A 13,896-nucleotide genomic window follows, 5' to 3' on the forward strand; every position below is an offset into this window, starting at 1 on the left:
GTGAATATTATGAGGGCTGTTTTTATGTTTAATTCAGTGTCTTCACAGTCCCTGTAATTTAAAGGGATATAAAGTTAAGGCAACTGAACAACCAAGAGACACATTAAACATAAAAACAGCCCTCAAAATAATCACAAATACACTTACATTTACATAAATCAGTTTTTATGAATGAATGGCTTGCTGTAACTGTTGCTCTGGTCTTCATCAACAACACGCTCGATCACCACCCGATGGTGAGGTTGATTAACAGCAGATGGAGATTATGCTCGGTAATCTACTGCTTTTCCTGCAGTTCCTGGATGTCAATGTTGAATTTACTGTCAAATTTGAACCACTGCATTTGTGGAAGCAAATTTATAAAGCGAAATAAAATGGACCGAAAATTGCCTGTTGAATATTATAGGATGTATTTTTAAACAGCTTGAATATTTTGGAAGTGCAATATGAAAGGTGAATATTGATTATTGAATTTGTATTAATGAAAATGTGTTTGAAATGTTTTGAATTGAAATATTCACAGCTTAAATATACAACCATGTTGAATTTCAGCCCATAAAAATGCAAGCCCTAAAAATACAATGCATTAAAATGCAAGCATGGTTAATGCAATGCATATTTTTTTCAAGTAGTGCAATTCAACAGGCTTTTTGATTTCAAAAACATTTGGCATTATTTTAGTTCCATACCAATAGAAGTAAATGGCAAAATAATCATTACAACCCTCCTTGCCTGCTCAGACACGATACTGCTATTTCTACCAATTAGGGTAGATGATTGTTTTGAGTAAATGTTTCACATTAAATTAAACAAGAGATAATTTAAAATTCATTAACATGATTTCAAATTAAATTCTAAATTAATTCTAAATCTAACAGATTTTCTATCTCAAATCTGCCTGGGTGTTCTCAACGACTCAACAACTGTCACCTCGGGAGGGTGGCGCTCATGTATGACAGAGATTTCATCCTTGTACATAATTTCAGCTGACAGTGTTATAACTCACCCCCTGTAACAACCCATAATCTTCCCTATCTGCCAGAAAAATGCTTGTGAAGTGAGACTGCAAAAAATGGACAGCAGATATCGCTATTTGTAAGCGTTTACACTGGACAGATTGACAGGACAAGCCATGATGTGAAAGCAGATCAGAGAAAGCGCTTAGAGATTCTGAGGAGACCATCAACTATGCGGGAGAAATCTGGAGTTGCTAACCTGCCAACGAGAAGCCCATCAAGATGCCGTGCCAAGTGTAGCAGTGTAAACAATCTGCCTCGCAAAAAATGGATAAGCATTCAGTACAATATGGGTCAGTCAAAGCATAAACCCACCCAAGAACTGATTCTTATCACATAAAATAACACATTTAAATGAATTGATAAGATAAAGTCGATACAGTAATTTCCAGTGAAGACACGGAGGATTAAAAAGCAAAATACTTCAGAAATGACCTCTGACCTTGAAGTGATCTGCTTAGGTTAATTAAAGTATGATGCTCATGTGAACGGATATTAAAGTTTAGAAGGAAACTCTGTGAAAACAGATTGAGTTTGTGTACTGGGGTGCAGCTCTTAAACACGGAGCTCTGAGAATGAAGTTTATTTACAGTTAAACTGACACAGCAAGTACAAAACCTTAAACAACCTCAGCACAACGCAGGCAAATAATACCATATCAGCAGCTGGCTAATGGAAGAGCGCCAGAGTGTAAGTTAATGTGTCCGTGTGCATTTTAGAATATATTTGCAGTGTAAATCACTGTAAAGAGATGTACACACACGGAGTTATAGGGAGATAACACACAGCACCAGATCAGAGCTCATTATGAGCTAATATAAATCATTAAAACGTGTTTTAATGATTAAAGACAGCAGCTGAACACTATACTGTGTATGCCTCTACCTCTCTCATGTTCTTGCTCACCCCCCTATCCACCCCAACTTCATATTGTAATTCACTCTGACAATCAGCATGAATTGTTTTGCTCTGGCATGTCAATCAAGTCAGCTGTGATTGCTTACAGACACTTGGACAGTCGCCGGGGTTAGCTAGGTTCCAGATTGGTTCGTCCTGCGGACATGCACACACAAAAGAGCGGAGAACGTAGAGTATTGATGCGATTTTGGCCGATCCGGCCGAAGTCCCCCTCCCCCCACATCTCTAGATCCTCGCTCTTTCTCTCTTAGGGGGGGTTAAGAGCTTAGATTTGGCCAAATACTCTTCAAACAGTAAATCTCGCTATCTCTGGAACATTCAAACCTCCAGAGTACATCTCTAATTATACTCGCATGTGCACAACCACAGGGTGTGAGAGAACATCATGCATGTTGTGTGTGAGGTGTGAGCTAAATGTGCATGAATATATTTTATTTTTAACGTGTTCACTTATAGTGTGTGCGTGTGTAAGACTAGTGTAGCTGGATATTTGGTTGTTTTCTGCCACTGGGTTTTTCTGTTCTGGGAATGGTTCTGTTCTGGAAAAACTGCACAAGTAGTCATGAGATGGTAGGATTATCAATGCTAATGTGTGCTTAGATGTGTGTTCATCCATTGGGGGGTGTGCATACAGAGTGCAGCCAAAAGAAACTTTGACTGAGCCCGAGAATGGGGGTTAAGGATTAGAAGTCCATTACCCCAAGGTATATGACACTAACACAAAACATTTGGCTATCTGTCTCACTGTATTCATTCTAAAAAAAAACTAAACAAATAGAGGTATATGTTAAAGGTTCTCTTTAACTTCTGTAAAACGTTTTTGTTTGTTTCACTAATGTCATGCAAAATCCAACCTCATGTCAAAAAATAAGGAGTACCAGTAAGAAGTAGTCATTTGTGATGCCTGATCAAAACGCCCTCTACGAAGGTTTGCTGTGATTTTGTGAAATAACTCACAAGTCACAAATGAATGAAAACTGCATAGAATATTAATTAATTCAGAACAGCATACTATTTCTGCAACATATATAGCATATCAGTCATTTACTTGCATACTACTTGCATTTTTAAGTCATATATGATCATATACCATATATTAGCACATCCTGCCGTATACTAGCATAATAATCTATTTTTGCCATAAATTACAGATATAAGAGTAGCATGCTAGTACATGATTGTATTTGCCATTATTTATGGCATTTTGCCATTTGTGGATGAAACAGTCAGATACATTATAATTGTTTAAATTGATTACCGAATCTAACTGAAAACATAAAGAATGAGAATTGTAGAATTTTGATGGGGTGGGGGAGGATTTGTCATGATACTGTACCAGCTCTTATTTGTCCCAGTGGTCTTGGACTTCATACTACACCTTCTAGGATGTATCCATGACCCTGACCTTGCATATTTTCTGCTCCACTTCAGTTGTGTTAACTCTTAACAACAAATTTATGCCATTGTAAAAACGCAATGAGTAAGCAAACATTTAGGTGAGATAAATGTAATAAAAAATTGTCTAAAAAATGCCCATTGGCCATTTAGCTCTTTGGAAAAGAATGGAAAATGCCCTTCATTTTGTTTGCACTAATAAATGCTGTTGCCTGCCAGCTGCAATCACCAATAAAACGTTGTTCCATATATTTTTTTTCTATATTGTCATAAATACCATTATCGCAAATATTCTTGAAATATCGTGATATCATTTTGAGGCCATATCGCCCACCCCTACTGACCAGTGTGCATCGGGAATGCCGGCAGACTTGGGGATGTTGGGAGCGAAGGCTGAATTGGGGACGTCTGGAGGGCAAACAGACTTGGGGATGTCTGGAGCGAAGGCCACAGCAGACTTAGTGAGACAACAACAGGATTCAAGAGTGCCCCCCATAGATTCGGTAATCAATTTAAACAATTAGAATGTCTCTGACTGTTTCATCCACAAATGGCAAAATACCATAAATAATTGCAAATACAATCATGTACTAGCATGCTACTCTTATATCTGTAATTTATGGCAAAAATAGTCAAGATTATTATGCTAGTATACGGCAGTATGTGCTAATATATGGTATATGATCATATATGACTGAAAAATGAAGAGTAGTATGCAAGTAAATGGCTGATATGCTATATATGTTGCAGAAATAGTATGCTAGAGATGGTGATCAAACTGGAGGTTGTGGAAGATAGTGAACTGAGCTCATGGGCTGGAGCGGACTCTGGAGCGGACTCTTGCTTAAGCTCTGGGGCTCGCTTGAGCGCGTCTGAAGCCGACACTGGACTGTGCTCACAGTGGCTGGAGCCGACACTGGACTGTGCTCACAGTGGCTGGAGCCGACACTGGACTGTGCTCACAGTGGCTGGAGCCGACACTGGACTGTGCTCACAGTGGCTGGAGCCGACACTGGACTGTGCTCACAGTGGCTGGAGCCGACACTGGACTGTGCTCACAGTGGCTGGAGCCGACACTGGACTGTGCTCACAGTGGCTGGAGCCGACACTGGACTGTGCTCAGTGGCTGGGCACCAAACAAATCCATCAACTCACTGTCCTTAAACAACTTCAAATGGCAAAATTACACTCAATCCTGCGGCCATTTTGGTAAACCGAGCACAGCTTCTTCATATCCTTTTCCAATTGTGTGTAAGGTCTGGGGTGCTTCTCAATTCTTATTTTTGCATCCTCGTTTCCATTCCTCGCGTCTCAGCTCCACCCCCTGTAGGATGTGAGGAAAGGCTGCAAGGAAAGAAAAGGAGGAATCGAAGGAAAGCTTATTTGTATATTCGAATAGGCCTACTTGATCACTCGAGCATCACTTCACAACGCCATCAGCAGCGCTCAAAGGATCTGCCCTTGTGTTGATTTAGTTTGGTTATTAAAGAAATTCATAATAAATAATAATTAAGCAAGATACCCTGTTGACATATGTGAGATGTGTGGTTAATTTAAACTGCAAAGGTAAAGTATAAGTTAAAATGATTGTGACCAATGTGAAGGGGAGGAGAATTTATACGTTCGTCACATTTAGTCTATAAAACACTTCCGCAGAGGATACACCTGTCCTCCCTTATGACTCCTCAGGAAGCCTCCTCACTCCTCGATCCTCGCAGTGCAAGAATTGAGATGTAGCCTACTTCAAGATGGCTGAGCTCGATTGGTTTCTGGGTTATAGGGTGGAGGACGGAGGAGCGAGGAAACAAGGAGGGATATTGAAAGTACCCAAGGTGTTCTGTCACGATTCTGGTCCACGAAGAAGGCGATTAAGAGTTCAGGAAGTAAAGGAGCAAGGTAACTTTATTAAACGGAGTTTAAACTTAAGTTAAAGGCATATCTTTTACCTGGGCATTAAACTCATCATAAACTATGTGTTTATTTTACTTGGTATTTTTATGTGTATGTATGTATATGTATACATTTTAGACTTATTTTCTGTACAGCACTGCGGTCAACTATTGTTGTGTTTATTTGTGCTTTATAAATAAATGAAACAAAACAAAAGAGTAGAATCCAATACGATGCAAGAATTTAAACGATTGTAGACAAAGTAGTCTGTAACTCAAACACACACAAAACAGAACAAAACAAAATAGAAACACAAACAACACCAGACAAAGAACTGCAGGGCACTATAAACACAAGATAATGAACTCAAATACAAACAGGTGTGCTCTAATTAATGAAACAATGACTCACCATAGCAACAAATTATGAGCGAGAACACAATACAAAGGGAAGCAGGGAGAAGCAAACTAAGGCCTTGTCCACACAAACACGGGTATTTTTTATAACCGTGACTTTTTTTACGCGGTTCGCCCATTCGTCCACACGGAAACGCAGTATCAGGTCACTGAAACCGAACATTTTTGAAAACCCCTGCCAGGGTGAGGATTTTCAGAAACGCCGGTTGCAGTGTTGTCGTGTAAACAGTAAAACTGGAGTTTTTGCCTTGCGACGTCAAAGTGTGCGCCGTTTTCCACTGTGTTTGACGTCAGATTGTGCGCCGCTGACGGCTTCTGATTGGCCAACGTGGCTTTACGGTTAGGGTTATATCGCCGCCTGCTGGTGTGGAATGCTCTTGACGGCGCTTGATAGCGTGTTTTTGCGTTTTCATGTAGACGGATATTTTTTCAAAAACTCAGGAGGAAAAACTCCGGTTATAAAAATACCCGTGTCCGTGTGGACATGGCCTAAGAGTCCTCAAAACAAAGATACAATGAAAACGGGACACCCATAATACCTGAAATAGCCTATATCGTTTTTTTATGATGAATTTCTGTCAAACACAGCAGCAGGTGTTTTTTTTTATGTAAATTTAACAGGATATTATTTAGTGTTCACTGTTCACTGAATGATTTATGTAATTGTGCTCCACAGAACCAAAAACTAAAATCCTGATAATGTAACATTAAGAACTTCCTTATCCCCTTTAACATTTTGAATAGTTGTCATCTAATAGCTTAATTAATGGCTCAGACCCTGAACCACTAGACACAAAGTCTATGTGATGATCACAAACAAAGACTAGTATTTCTCAGCCTAACACACACACACACACACACACACACACACACACACACACACACACACACACACACACACACACACACACACACACACACACACACACACACACACACACACACACACACACACACACACACACACACACACACACACACACACACACACACACACACACACACACACACACACACACACACACACACACACAGAAAAGCCAACCTCGCCTGGGGGTGATGAGCAGATGTGAAATGTCGATCCCATTGTTCTTTTCATTTCAGATGTATTCCCCTTTTCGAATCCGCACTCTCACTGTATTGTGTTCATTGTTGATACTATAGATTCCTTTTTCTTGTATTGTCAAAACCTGGACAAAACAAAAATAGAATAAAAAGAATGAGAGAAAAAGCAAAGGAAAAAGAAAGTGACTTACATCAAATGTATCCTTCCTTCCCAAGCTTTTCTGCTGTGCCTGCACAAATTTTACATTGTTGGCAGTGAAACAGTAGGAGAGGCCCAGTGGCGTGTGTTAGTGTCTTAGTGCGCATACTCTTCCTCACATCAATGAAAGCGTGTGCGTACGTACATACTGTGTGTGAGAGAGAAAGTGTTTTCTTGACATGATTATATATGAGCACAGGGACTGTGTGTATACCTATGCATGTCGGCAGCTATGAAGGACCTCTACATGTAAGGGCTGTTTATGATGTTTCTGAAGAGCAGTCACTCTGCAGTCATCCATTCCATAAAAAACTTGAACACATGTGCACAGAAACTAGTAAAGCCATGGGAAGAAAACAAAGCAGCATAGTGAGAATATATATACACATAGCCTCAAACATACACATGGTCTCTCTCTGTTACACACACACCCTCAGGAAATATGGAAGGTTGCATGGTGTATCTAAACTCTGTATCGCGTGTGATGACATAAAATCTGGAAAAATGAAAAGCACAAAAAAAATTTCCCGCTCTCTCTCGCCTTATCTGACCTGTTGTAATGAGGCTGAATGTTCTTGGCGCATGTGCTGTGCTCAGTCACAGCTGACATCTCCGTGGCTCTGTGTTTTATGGGGAGATTGTATGAATAAGAGATTATTGAAACTAATATCCCTTACTTTATGCTAAATTATAAAAACCATTAGGGGGCTTTGGTTCTTAAAAGACACACAATAAAATCTCTCTCTATAGGGCATGTTTTCCAGATGTGCTGCTGCAGGACGTTTCTCGCCAAGTTCTCTGAGGAGGTTTACTTTAAACAAACGTATCTTGGCGTGCTCAGCAAGAGGAAGGAGGGTGATTTTACCAAAGGTTCATCGCTCATTTTTATGTGGAGGTTTTGGATGCTTTCGACCGTCCATCTGTTAGGAAACGTGCAACACGAAGTGAAACATAATGTCAAGTTTAGCAGTTTGTGGGAAAAATATATTTTATCCTTTTCTGCCGTGGGAAATATGTATTATGATCATAACTACTCTTGTGCTGTCTTCTTTCCATTAAAACTTGTATGCGGAAACCACTGTCATTCATTTATGAATACCAAAGACTGTTTAAACTGCAGTCCAGACCATAATTGTGACATATGGGGCCATTAACGATTGTCAAAGCAAAACATGTGCTTTTTACTAACAATGCAAGTAAATCAAAGGAATCCCAGTCTTAATATTAGCCTTGAGGAATTGAATAGCTGAATGAGGTTCCTTGAGCATGAGGTGCTTTAAAGTGTTAAGTGGTGTTTGAACAGTTGTGTGATATGCAGAAGATTGAATAGGAATCTGATATGCTTGTTTATCAGGGGGAGGATTCTGCCAGAGACACCTGGCAACCAAAACACCATGGCCAGCCAATGACCTTCTCCCACGCGGGCTAACAGCCAATAACATCGTCCGACAGGGGCCAACAGCCAATGACCTTTTGTTGACCAGCCTGAACCAGCCAATGAACTTTTCCATACAGATAATTAATAGCCAAGGAGCCATCCTACACACAAGGTTGTGTATCAATTTCCAATCAACACATTTAACAAATAAGCAAAATAATTGAATTATACATGAATTTTACTGCATTTAAAAATAATAAGTAAATTAATAAATTATCAAGAAATATACATTTGCACATTTATGCCTGTCATAAACCAAGAGGAAGTGGTTTCAAAGGACAAAAATAACTACCATATAGCATGAAAAAATTACATTTAAATGTAGTTTCTTTGTCAAAAACATAAAAATGTATTCATTAAGGACAACAAATTAAAACCTCACAACAGCTCCTAATATATTGAAATTATTAAATCAATAAATAAATAAACAAACACACTGTTGAATCAGAGTTTACACTAAACACCCTCAACTAAAGAAAAGCTCCTGTTTGGCAAACATGTAATTGAAACAATTTTAAGCTACAGAATGTAAATAAGAGCGTGAGGTAATGGGATTGACGGATTCACTTGTTGTATAGCGATGGGTGAATGCTGTGAAGCAGTAAACATGGAGATAACGGTGTCAGTCCAGAGTGTCAGATAAAGTCAAGCCTGTTGGTAGGAGGATGTGGTGGATGATATTAATGAGCATATTAAAACAGGAGATGGAGAGAGAAGCAACAGAGTAAACAGTCTCAACATAGCTGAAATTCCTAGAGTAAACCCACTGAATTCCACTCCTCTACATGAATCAGAACAGTGCAGCTCCAGCCCTATTTGTTCTCTGCCTCCCTTTTACAAACCATCTGCAGTCTTTTACGGGGATTAAGATCTGCACTCATTCATAGTTCAAGAAATCAACACTGTTCAGAGAGGAAAAAATACCCTAGAATGAAATATTGAGCCATAAATTTATGACTTCTGACTCTAACCTTAAAACACCCACTTCTTTTTTCATTAACCCTTAGAAACTGCCTTTGTGGTGTGATAGAGTACTTTAAGCACATGGCACGTGTTTCAACGGTTGACAGCTAACTTAAAGTTCATCTATCCCAGTCTGCGTGATGGATGCAAACAGTCCATGAGGATGAATAAACATTACTTAATATCAGTTTTGTTGAGTGCAGTGGAGTTGAGCCAAGTTCATCAGGGTTCTGCTCAGTTCAGTTGGACTGGACTGAGCGCAGTTAAGCAAAATGGAAATGTTAAGTTGAGCTAAGTCTAATTTAAACAGACCCATTTGATTTGCATTGAATTTGGATTAACTAAACAGAGCTGCATTTCCCAGAAGATCGCAGAACCATTACCACAAATGGATCAACTTAGCTCAGTATCATTTTGAGAAATGCAGCCCAGGTTACATGTATTGGCTGGCAGTGTTGGGCAAGCTAAGCTACCAACAAAATCATTATTTAAGATAAGATGACAGCTGTTGTATAGAGAAAGTTCCCAATTATAGCCTACTACAAAGTGGAAACTAAGGTAAACTAAAGAAGTATAACTCACAATTACGAGTTTACATCTCAAGAAAAGTCAGAATAGTAATATATAAACTTACGATTGCGAGAAAAAAAAGAAGTCAGAACTGTGAGATAAAAAGCCGAGATTATCATTTAAATTGTTTTTTTTCCATGGCGGAAACAAGCTCCTTAAAAATACCATGGTATCAATGGTAATGCTCTGTTATTGTTAGGTACAGTGCTTTTATGTACAGCGTTGCAGGTGCAGGTTTGGTTTAAAAATTATTGTAGGTTAAGATCCACTTCATTCAGCGACATTTCAATTCTTAGTTTTATGGAGTGAGAAACCACACCAAATGATTCAGTAGCTGTCTTTGAAAATCGCCTTCTATGCCCCATTACTCAACTAATAGTCCACTTGATAATGTGAATGATAATGAGTGTGCATATTCGGACACTGACGCTTTTGCATATTTGTACTTGCTGTAATAATAGACTTGTCACTCTGTCACGAAAACTCACGTATAAACCTTAAATAATCAGATTAAAAGGAATCTACCTGTATGATATTACGCTGTTTAAATAATTCGACAGAATCACAAATCGATTCTGCTTAACTAATCCCTGGCAGGCAGTGTTTACGTCCAATTTTTTTATGCCTTTCCCTCTCTTACTTCACTCCGACTCTTTCACTCGGATGTAGGCTACGTCTGTGTTCGAAATCGCCCCCTATACGCTTAAATAGGGCACTATTTGAGGGGTCAGCCATTTGTAGAAGGGGTGTCTGAAAGCATAGTGGTTGTTATCAAATGCACTCATTCAATCCCACAATGCACCGCAATAACGAGCATTCAAGCTGAAGCTTACAACCGATTTATGGGCTGCGTTCCAGTCCACTTTAAGACACGCACTTGCGAACTTCCCTAAGCCTCGGGGGAATCCCTGCTGCCATTTTGAAGTACGTTCCACTTCGTGAAGTGGACGAGGGAAGTTTATATGGACAGTTCCCTTGATTTTGACCGAGGGAGCGAGTCTATGGCTGCGTTCCAGTCCAAAATTGTCATGCCCTTCACTTGCTAACTTCCCTCCGTCTCATTCACTTGGATGTACGTCATTGCTTACGTTGCATGAGTGCCCACTACAGGCGGAAACTGCAATGGGCTGAATTGGAACGCCCTAAGCCCTTGATCACTTGGAATCAGCTACATGGAGTTGATTTATTATTTAATTTTTTTTTCCCATGTAAGAATTTGTTTAATGCAGCATCCAAATGTATAGGTGTGTTTGGGTTGTTTTAAATTAAAATATATATTTAATATATCATAGAGTTGTTTGTTGTGGTGGTGATTAGATCTGTGGTGACGTCACAATCGTACTGCATTGTGGGACATATAGGTGCCTGAAGTGTACATATGAAGTAGACTCGGGGGTGTGCGATATTACGATTTTTGATCGTGGACGATTAAAATGTCTCGACGATCTGCTTTTGAAGAAATATCGTGGGATTGTCCATTTTATCAGTTTGCAGTTCTGGCGCCTCCGTCTCAACATACGTTACTGTAACTTACAGCGCGACGTATATCCACATGAAATGCAGAGGAACGGGACACTGTAGTTCATAAAAATTAATTATTTGCATGTGCTTTAAAGCCTTGCCGGTTAAACATGTCATTCGCTGCTGATGCGCTGTTCTAACGGGTGCTTTTCTGAGCGTAAACAGCCGACGCGCACATGCACTAAAAGCCTGTCTAACAGCGCCTGTATACTGAACTAAGTTATCTTTCGAGTCTTATTGCGCTAATACTGTCAAATACACACACGGTTTACATAAACAAAGTTGGTTATGTCTAAAGTGAAAGAACAATAGAAAAAATGAAGAAAAAAATCTGCTTGTCAAATGCGTGTATATTAGACTCGTTGCGCGCAGATCTTAAAGTGACAGTAGCCCTAATAGTAAACATGCTGCCGCTTGTCCTTCAAGGGACAGTTACCCAAAAATAAAAATTCTGTCATTATTTACTCACTCTCTAATGTTGTTCCAAACCTGTATTAATTTATTTCTTGTGCTGAACACAAAAGAAGATATTTTGAGGAGTGTGGCTAACGGTTGCTGGTCCCCATTGATTACCATAGTAGGAAAAAACTATTATGGAAGTCACTGGGGTACATCAACTGTTTGTTTACCCACATACCTCCAAATAAGTTTTATTTATTTTTGGGAGAACTATCCCTGTTAATAAAACAACAAAATACAAAGAGCAAATCCCTCACTCTTGACTGAGAACTTTAATAGTAGCTTTAATAAGAATCAATGTAAAAGTTATACAGTGAAGTCGATGTTGTGTTTTATTTTCATATTTGTTCATTTAATTACTTTCTTCAATGCTGTTATATACACCTGTAGCTGAAAAAATAAAGCACTGTTTATTTAATTTGTATATTAAGTTGTGTATGTGTATCTTTGTTCTTAATTTTTAATAACAAAGACAATGACAAATATTTTTTATCTTATCTTTATCTTTTATCACTTTGGCCTAAATGTCTGCCATTCTTTTTTATTTTATATTTTGTTACCTAAGGCTTTGTTTTTAAAATAGGGACATTAGTTTGGCTGTGATGCTCAGTCACTTGCAAAATAGTAAAACCAACATGAAAAGGAATCGTGATAAAATCGTGAATTTCCTGAAAAAAATCGTGATATGATATTTTTGCCATATCGCCCACCCCTCTCGTTCCCTCGGTCAAAATCGAGGGAACGAGGGTCTGTCCATATAAACTTCCCTCGTCCACTTCACGAAGTGGAATGCACTTCAAAATGGCGGCAAAGATTCCCCCGAGGGGAAGTGCTTAGGGAAGTTAGCAAGTGCGTGTCTAAAAGTGGACTGGAACGCAGCCTATTTCATATGTACACTTCTGGCACCTATATGTCCCACAATGCAGTACAGTTGTGACGTCACCACAGATCTCGCCTAATCACCACCACAACAAACAACTTGATGATATAATAATTATATATATTTTTTTATTTAAAACAACCCAAACATTTGGATGCTGCATTAAACAAATTCTTAAAGGGGAAAAAGATTGAAATAATAAATCAACTCCATAGGTGATTCCAAGTGATCAAGGGCTTAGGACGTTCCAATTCGCCTTTGGCTAAGCCACACCCTAGAATGTAGATTGACCAATCACAGCGCAGCCAAGAACGAGCTCCCGCAGAGGTCCGACACTTTTTCACAGCGCTCCATTGACTAACACAGCGTCTCATATTTTTGGTCTCGGCAGGCTATTACCGTCGTAGTTTTATCAAAAATATGGTTAAACGTTGTGCCTGGGGCATTTGTAACACAGATACGCGTTTCCAAGAGAGGTTGGAGGGGGGTGTCCGTTTTTTTCCCTTCCCAAAACCGAAGTCAAATCCTGACAAGTGTCGTCTTTGGATTAAAATGTGGACGTCCTCACAGTCAGCTAAACCCCTCAAGGATCAACAAGCACACTTTTGTGAGCTCTAAGATAAATTTTGCTTTTAACCTTACTGTGAAGTTATACTAGTTAGACAGTTTTATGCTGTTTTAGGTTATGATTTCGGTTCTCTACCATAATTGTTGATACGCTAGCACATGCTACTAATAAATACAACTTTATACTCGCGTAGTCCATTTGCTTTGTAATAATGATTATAGAAGTGAATAGAGACCTACCCAGCTTTGCATGAACAGTGTTGCTCCTTGATATTGTTAGTCCCAGCCTCTGCCTCGATTAGTAAATTAGGATATGCGGTGGTTCATTTTTTGACTGTATGCTTTTGCCTCTATTTGGATGCCTTGTTGTTGCTTGCGTTTCACCTTTATGTCTTGAATCTAGCCTAGTTCGAACGCATATTGCAGCCACTTTTGCCTAATTCTATCGGACACTTTATTTGCTGCTTTATAAACGTTTGATAAAAATTCAGCAGGAAGAGCCGTCACAGCATAAGCCATGTTAATACCAAACCAGAGCCCAAATAAAGTGACGGACGTAGCAACAGTAACTAAGGGGGGCGGGGCTTAGCCAAAGGAGA

General features: G+C 39.2%; 1 long non-coding RNA gene across 3 annotated transcripts in view; it reads right to left on the bottom strand.

Annotated features, from left to right (window-relative positions):
* The window catches only part of LOC306994695, a 42,273-nt gene that overhangs the window by 25,766 nt on the left and 2,611 nt on the right, over positions 1-13,896 (bottom strand). For all 3 annotated transcript variants that reach the window (XR_013796721.1, XR_013796722.1, XR_013796723.1), the window contains exon 3: positions 6,681-6,825. This is a non-coding gene — a long non-coding RNA (uncharacterized lncRNA). The remainder of the gene's footprint in view (positions 1-6,680; positions 6,826-13,896) is intronic.

This window comes from Phoxinus phoxinus, assembly GCF_949152265.1.
Source record: "Phoxinus phoxinus genome assembly, chromosome: 2".
Taxonomy (NCBI): Eukaryota; Metazoa; Chordata; class Actinopteri; order Cypriniformes; family Leuciscidae; genus Phoxinus; species Phoxinus phoxinus.